Consider the following 8,180-nt stretch of genomic DNA (forward strand, 5'->3'; position numbering starts at 1 on the left):
AAACTGTTTTTGTATTTGGCAGTTTCAGAACACGCAGTAAGTGCAGTGCTAATCCGAGAGGAAAAGGGGGAGCAAAAGGCTGTTTATTATGTAAGCAAAACCTTGGCCGATGCAGAAACAAGGTACCTACCATTAGAGAAATTAATGCTGGCCTTAGTAACGGCTTCCAAGAAGCTGAACCATTATTTTCAAGCACACAAGATTATAGTACTAACAGAGCACCCACTGAAGTCCTTGTTACAACAAGGAGACTTAACTAGAAGAATAGCAAGATGGGCAGTGGCCTTGGGACAGTACGACCTGGAGTTCAGGCCGAGAACAGCAATTAAGGGCCAAATTTTGGCCGACTTCGTGGCTGAATTCACACCGGAGTCCATCGAACATCGGGCTCCGTTGAGCCAAGATGAACGATGTCCAAGCAAACAAGGAGAAGCCCAGCCAAAGACAAAAGAACAAGGAAATGAAAAACTTAGACCCTGCAACATTTACATCGGAGACTCCTTTCGCTTGTTTGTCGATGGGAGCTCAAACCGGCAAGGAGCAGGGGCAGGAGTAGTGTTAATTTCTCCATATGGGGAGATATTGGAACAGTCCATTCGATTAGGGTTTAAGGCCTCGAACAATAAGGTAGAATATGAAGCATTAATTGCAGGACTAAAGCTGGCCGTGGCAGCAGAAGCAGATAAGGTAATAATTTTTTGTGATTCTCAACTTATAGTAAATCAGACAACAGGAGAGTTTGCAGCCCGAGATGAAAGAATGTCGGCATTCGCAAAGGAAGTCATCAGGCTGGCAGCCTTGTTTCGAAACTGCCGATTTCTTCAAGTTAGCCGAGATGATAATAGCCATGCCGACGCATTGGCCAACTTGGCAAGTTCAATACAAACTAGAAAAACAAGGACAATAATGATTGACTACTTATCAGGCCCAAGCATAGAACCACCGATCACAAAACAAGTAGCAATGTGTGTGGACTTGGGACCAAGCTGGATGGATGCAATTGTTGCATTCCTAAGAGAGGGAAAGCTACCAGAAGACCATAAGGAAGCACATAAGGTCAGATTGAAGTCGACAAGATTCAATCTGACAGCGGACGGACATCTCTACAGAAGGTCCTTCACTGGACTCTTTTTAAGGTGCGTACACCCTTTGCAGGTTGAAGATTTTCTATATGAAATTCACGAAGGGATTTGTGGAAGCCACGCTAGGGGTAGATCACTAGCTCACAGGGCCATTACCCAGGGGTATTGGTGGCTATACATGCAGAAAGATGCAGAAGCCTACGTAAAGAAGTGTGAACAATGACAAAGGTTCGCACCTTTGATACACCAGCCAGCTGCTGACTTGAACCCTGTATCTAGTCTATGGCCATTTGCCCAATGGGTCACGGATCTCGTTAGGTAGTTGCCCTAAGCAACTAGGCAAAGGAAGTACTTGCTGGTAGCAACAGATTACTTCACGAAGTGGATAGAAGCAGAACCTCTTGCCAAAATTCGAGATGTGGATGTCAAGAACTTCATATGGAGAAACATCATCACCAGATTTGGCATTCCAAGAGCAATAGTTGCCGACAACGGAACACAGTTTGACAGCAAACTCATCAAGAACTTCTGTGCAAAATTCAAGATAAAGAATTACTTTTCAATACCAAGTTTTCCCCAAAGCAATGGGCAAGCAGAAGCATCCAACAAAGTAATTTTGGATGAAATAAAGAAGAGGCTGCAGGTAGCAAAAGGAAAGTGGGTGGACAAGTTGCCCAATGTACTTTGGGCATATCGGACTACGCCAAGAAGATCAACAAGGGAAACCCCCTTTGCCATGGCTTACGGCACAGAAGCAATCATCCCACTGGAGATCAGCATCCCAGGGATCAGAACCCAGGGAGTAGAGAATGGGACCAATGACATACTTCTAGCCCGAGATCTGGATCTCTTAGAAGAAAGAAGGAAGAAAGCTACAATTTAGCTCGCAGCGTACCAGCAGCAGCTTGCTAGAGCTTACAACAAGAAGGTCAATCTAAGGGATGTTCAGGTCGGCGACCTAGTCCTAAGAAAAGTTGTTGGCAACAAGAAGGATCCCAGAGAGGGTAAACTTGGCCCAAACTGGGAAGGGCCCTACAGAATTACTTCGGTATTGGGCAATGGAGCATACCGGCTTGAAGATAATGAGGGCAAAGCATTGCCAAGACCTTGAAACACTTGTAATTTGAAATTTTTCTATCATTAGATGATCCTTGTTATTTTTTGCCGACATCATCAATGAAATCTTAGCAGAATTTTCCAAGACTTGTGAATTGATAAAAGATGCATCATGTTATTTCTAATAATGAGAACCCAAGTAGAACTTAGCTTCACATTGGGGGCAGAGAGAAGACACAAATGCTTAACGCTTGTTGAAATTTGTAACAATTTACAAGTTGAAGTTAAGCCGAGATAATTGTTTATCTTCACTTGTTGAAATTTATAGCAATTTACAAGTTGAAGTTAAACCGAAGTAATGCTTAACGCTTGTTGAAATTTGTAGCAATTTACAAGTTGAAATTAAGCCGAGATAATGCTTAACGCTTGTTGAAATTTGTAGCAATTTACAAGTTGAAGTTAAGCCGAGATAATTGTTTACCTTCACTTGTTGAAATTTGTAGCAATTTACAAGTTGAAGTTAAACCGAAGTAATGCTTAACGCTTGTTGAAATTTGTAGCAATTTACAAGTTGAAATTAAGCCGAGATAATTGTTTATCTTCACTTGTTGAAATTTGTAGCAATTTACAAGTTGAAGTTAAACCGAAGTAATGCTTAACACTTGTTGAAATTTGTAGCAATTTACAAGTCGAAGTTAAGCCAATATATATTGTTTAACGCTTATGGAAATTTGTAGCAATTTACAAATAGATCATTGTTTAGCACTTGTTATAACTTGAGAAAAGTTTATAAAGTCGAGATTAAATCGTCAGGTGACATAACCGAGGTGTGTCACCCTAAGAAGATTACACAAAGAAGGAAAAGTACATAAGACATGCAAAATGTTCTAAGTATAGAATGATGCACAAAGCAATAAAGAGAAGACAAGAAAAGAAAAATTATATTTATTCACCAAGAAAAGGGCACATCGGCCATATGAAAAGCACACGTTGTTCCAAAAGATAAAGAAGCAACAAAATACAAGTAAGCAAAAGAAAAACATGAAGCTAAGACTCCTCTCCATCAGTTGGTTGAATTTGAAGATCAGATGCTTGTTAAGAAGACATCCCAGCAGCCTTATCCACCGCTATCTCGGCATATATTTCTTGCAGTGTCACGCCCTCAAAATAAACCCATAATAACCATAACATTAACATGCATTTATAAAAGAAAACGAATCATTTGAGTTATTCATCAGAGTATTCTTATTGAAAGACATCACATGTAACATCCTGCAACATCAAAATAAATGCCCTAAGGGCTTACATCTTTCCAAGCTAACACTTGGACACAAAAAGGATGAGTACTAACTCATTTACAAGTTAAGCCCTAGGCTTGAATGTTTACATGAAATCTCAAAAATAACAAAATAAAACATATAACTAAAGACAAGTCTTCAAAATCCCAAACATCAAATCCTTCCAGGCTAAGTCCGTGGAGGTAGCTTATCACCTGAACCTGAAAATGATGTTCCCATAAAGGGTGAGCCACAGCCCAGTAGAAAAATACTAAACCAAATATAAGCATTGAATAAAGCTATAGCATTCAATAGATGGTTAACCAAGATAATCAATTTTATCATTAAACAGTCTCATGACACTAATGTCTAAGACACATTTCACTTTCCATTATTATCAACATGGCTCAGAACCTGGCCAAACTTACAACAGTGAATTATATACCATATTCACATTACTTCCAATATCAACAAAACAAATGAGACTCATGCTCATATCAAAACACTTCATACTTCCCATTTGATACACATTTTAGTGCTGTATCAATAATCATGTAAAAACACTTCAATTTAATAAGCACACATAAAAATGGTGCTAATGGAGTCCATCCCCTATCTCCTCCCAAACAAAATCCGGTTTAGAGGTCCATCCCCTATCTTCCCCTAAACCGTGGAGTACATCCCCTATCTCCTCCCACACAAAACAATATATATGCAAATGCAATGCTCAATCAATACACGTATTTTCTGTATTAATGCAATAGTCAAAATTAATGACTTAACCAATGTGATTAGTTTCAGTTATTCCTAATCCACATGCAATGTCTACAACAAACACTACTATCCTCCACCGATAGCCCAAAACAGTTATTTCTAGACTGGAAATAAATATTTCAACAATTCAATAGGCGAGTGATTTTAATTATCCAACTACACCATTTAATCAATGAATTCCTCAATTTCATGCATTTAACCAATTTTCCCAATTTCCTTAAATTAATTATACAAATTAATTTATTAATACAACTAGGGTTTTTCCCAAAATTACCAAAGTACTCCCAACATATCAAAATGCCAAAACTTAGGACAAAACTTATAGGATGGAGTAGGAAATCCCTACCTTGAAGCGAAGAACTCGAATAGAGAAGATGACGAAAACCAAAGTGCTCCAAACCCAAGATTGTTCAGATTAAACGGAAGCCCTCGACCCACTCTATCTTTTTAACAAAGGGCTTAGGGTAGAAATACACTCTAAGTAGATCAAACCTAAGAGAGAAGGTGTGTAGGGAGAGGGAGAAGACGATTCTAGGGTTTTAAAATAAAAAAGGAGATGAAAAATGATCCTGAAAGTCGGATCTCGGATTTTTATACCAGTCGCCCCGCTCGAGCGTGGAAACCCCCGCTCGAGCGCCACTCACAGACTCCCGCTCGAGCAGCCAAACTCCCGCTCGAGCGGCGAATGCACTCTCCCAGAAGTTTTTGCAGACAGGTCCCCTCTCGAGCGCCCAACTCCTCGCTCGAGCGTCACTCACGACTTCCCGCTCGAGCGTCCAATCCCCCGCTCGAGCGGCCAACACTACACAGGACATACTGGATGGGTGTATTCCCCGCTTGAGCGTCCAAACCCCCGCTCGAGCGGACAAGCCAAAATCTAGGCAACTAGACTTGGTTCCTAAGCTCAACCAACCTGCTCCAAATCTTCCCAACACAACCCAAGACTCAAAATAAGAAAATAATGAATGACAACAACAATTATACAATGACGGAATCTACGGAACCTAAGTCCGGATACAAAAATCAAATGGGAAAAGACCGGGGTCGCTATATGCAGAGTTTCTTCAACACTCTTGTCCGCAGAGGAGATGTCAGCTAGAGCATTCTTGGGAACAGCTTCTATGGGAACCTCATCACCTTCCTCATCCTGAGTCAAGTCTAGGACTTGCTCATTTAAAGGAGGGGACTTGGCCCCATCGGCATCCTTGGATTTTCTCACCAAGGCCTGATCCTCATCCTCATCCTCATCATTTTCCTCGGATTCAGATTCGCCGACGTCTTGATTTGGAGGTTGAATTGGAGGAAATGGCAGACGAATGGCATCAGGTTTTCTTAATGGCGAGTCCTCTAGGACGTTAAGTTTCTTCAGAAGGGACATCCAACCAAGGGTAAAACCCTTGTTGCATGCCTCCTTCACTTGTTATTCGTAAGCATCAGTGACGTCAGCCATGCCTTAGGCATATGCCTTTTCATCAGTATCTTTTATTTCAGCCTCTTTGGTGGCCAAGGCTTCTTGAAGCTCTTTCTCGGCTTGGGCCATCTTCTCCTCGGCCTCCTTTCTTTGGGACTCAGCCACTTTCCTGATAGCCTCAGCAGCCTCAGCCTTCTCTTCGGCATTATTCTGAGCTTTAATTGCAGCCTCGGCTTGATCCTCCAGCTTCTTCATTTTTGATTGAAGGCCCTTATTGATCTTTTGGAGAGAGGAGAACTCCTTCTTCATGTCAGCCAGCTTTTGCCGATTTTCAAAGGACTGAACAGAAAAGGAGTAGGCATGTTGGATTGCCTGAAAAAACACAAGGCAAAAATTAGTACAAAATTTTCTAAATACAAAACAGAACGAAGAAAATTACCAAGAAGAAAACACTTACTTGAACGGAACGTTGAAGCATCAACGCATAATTCTCGTACTCGCTTAACTCGGTGTTGCGATCAAGATCGCCGGGAAGGAGCAGAGCTGTGCTGAGGGCTACGCTGATATTAATGTCGTCGGCACTGTCAGTAGCCAAGACTGGCTTATCCTTCAGAGTAATTTTTGGGGACCAGGGGGCATCGCTCTTCTTCGATCCCGAAGTCGTAGTGGAAGAAGACCTCGACTTTTTAGATTTTGGGGACTCTGATGGCTGGGTTTCCGAGCCCCTCTTCCCAGCAGAGGGTTGAGGTTTATCACTCTCAGCCAACCTTGATATAGACAAAGCATCCTCAGATTCAGTCTGAGTAACTTTAGCCTTTGGTTGGGCCTTCTTAATTCTTTTTGGCTTAGGTGGAGGAAGGGTTTGTGCTGGCTGCTCATCAACCGATGATGGAATACTGGCCAGAAGATCTTTTGCAACAGGCTTAGGGCGACCCATCTCGGTAGTAAGGACAAGTCGTCGCTGACATTTTCGTTCTGATATTGGGACTAGGTATGGAGCCGAAGTTGATGGCTGATCAGCTGGATCAGATGTTGATCCTTGATCTGTTTGTGATGTGGATGCAGTCAACGGAGTTGTTGCAGAGGGTGGAGAAAGGCTTTTCTTCTTCCTTTTGGGAACTTCGGGCAAAGTTGACTTGTATGATGGAACAAAATTGAGAAGCATAGGCGCTTTCCTTTTGTGGATTGGCAAGTCCAGAAGTTTCTTCAAATCCTTGCTGGGAACAAAGGATTGGTGAAATTTTTTCGGTGGCTGACGAACAACTGCAAGAAGAATAGACGTCAGAAACAGACAAAGTATTTAAGACTTCGAAAGGAAACAGGCAAAGCTGAATATTGGGCTCTTACCCTTGCCCTCTAAAACTGATCGGGGAAGAGGGTAGAGATGGATGTCCTCGTCTGGAGCAAACTCCCAATTTCTCGAGGTAATGAGATAGTCATCTCCAGTCCCATTGTTGGAGTCTGGGAGGTCGGCTACGATTTTGAATTCTGTAGACCTCGGCTTAAAGTAATAAATGTAGCCTTTTTCTTTCAAATTAAGGGCACACATGGTATAACAGTACTAGATATCTACTAGGGTGATCCTAACGTTTTCCTGTTTAGCTAAGGCAATAATACCAAAGATCACTCGATAGGAATTGATTGCCAGTTGCATGGGGTTCAACTTATAACAGTGAAGAAGGATGTTGAGTGGGAGTCGGAGTCCGCACTCAGTAAAAGCTACAATGGGAAAGGGCATGGAGTTTGCTGTAGGCATGATGGAGTCATCATCCCCAGCCAGCCTCAGATGGACATCAGCAGGGATGGAGAACTCTTGCCTAAAGTACTCAAGTTTGGTTGGGGTATCTGCTCTATGTCTCCACATACCCATGATATCGGCCTGAATTAGAAGGGTTGAAATTCAGAAAGAAGATGTTTCTTATTGATGGGACCTCAGCAAAAACCTAGGTTTGGGCTGGTACAGAAATTTGTAAGGAATGTTTCAGTTTTGCCCTAAATCGTGGGTCCTACAAACAAATCCCAAACCTAAAACTATGAAGATGAAGATCAATGGCACAGATCTGGAAAAGACACAAAAAACAGAAAGCAAGAATGGAATTTCAGAATCAAGAACAGAGATGGTTTATCAAGAGCATAAAGAATACAAGAAATATAGGGCCAAGATTAGTGACAAAAATACAGGGAAGTAGTGAAACAATGCGTATGTTCAAGATATGGGCAAGGGCAAAATCATGAAAGGACACATTCAGGTGTATGAATTGCAAATTAAAAGTTTCAACAGATGCAGTAAAGGCAACAAGTAATGAAGAATATCAACAGAATTGAAAACGAAAGGAACAGTAGCTTACCAGAAGAAGTAAAGCCGAAATAAGGTTCGCCGAAGTTAGACGATGGTTGCAGGAGTAACAGTGTAGCGAAAGCTTCACCAGAAAGACGAATAAAGACAACTGTAGAGCTTGGAGCTTGAGCAATGGCGGATTCGAAAGGAAGAGTTTAGAGAGAGAAAAAGTAAGAGAAATCAGATGCAAAAGTGGAAAAATGAAGAAAGGGGGAAAGGTTTTGTCAAAAATGAAAACGGTG

This window comes from Camellia sinensis, chromosome 3 (genome assembly GCF_055761805.1).
Source record: "Camellia sinensis isolate YWXY chromosome 3, ASM5576180v1, whole genome shotgun sequence".
Taxonomy (NCBI): Eukaryota; Viridiplantae; Streptophyta; class Magnoliopsida; order Ericales; family Theaceae; genus Camellia; species Camellia sinensis.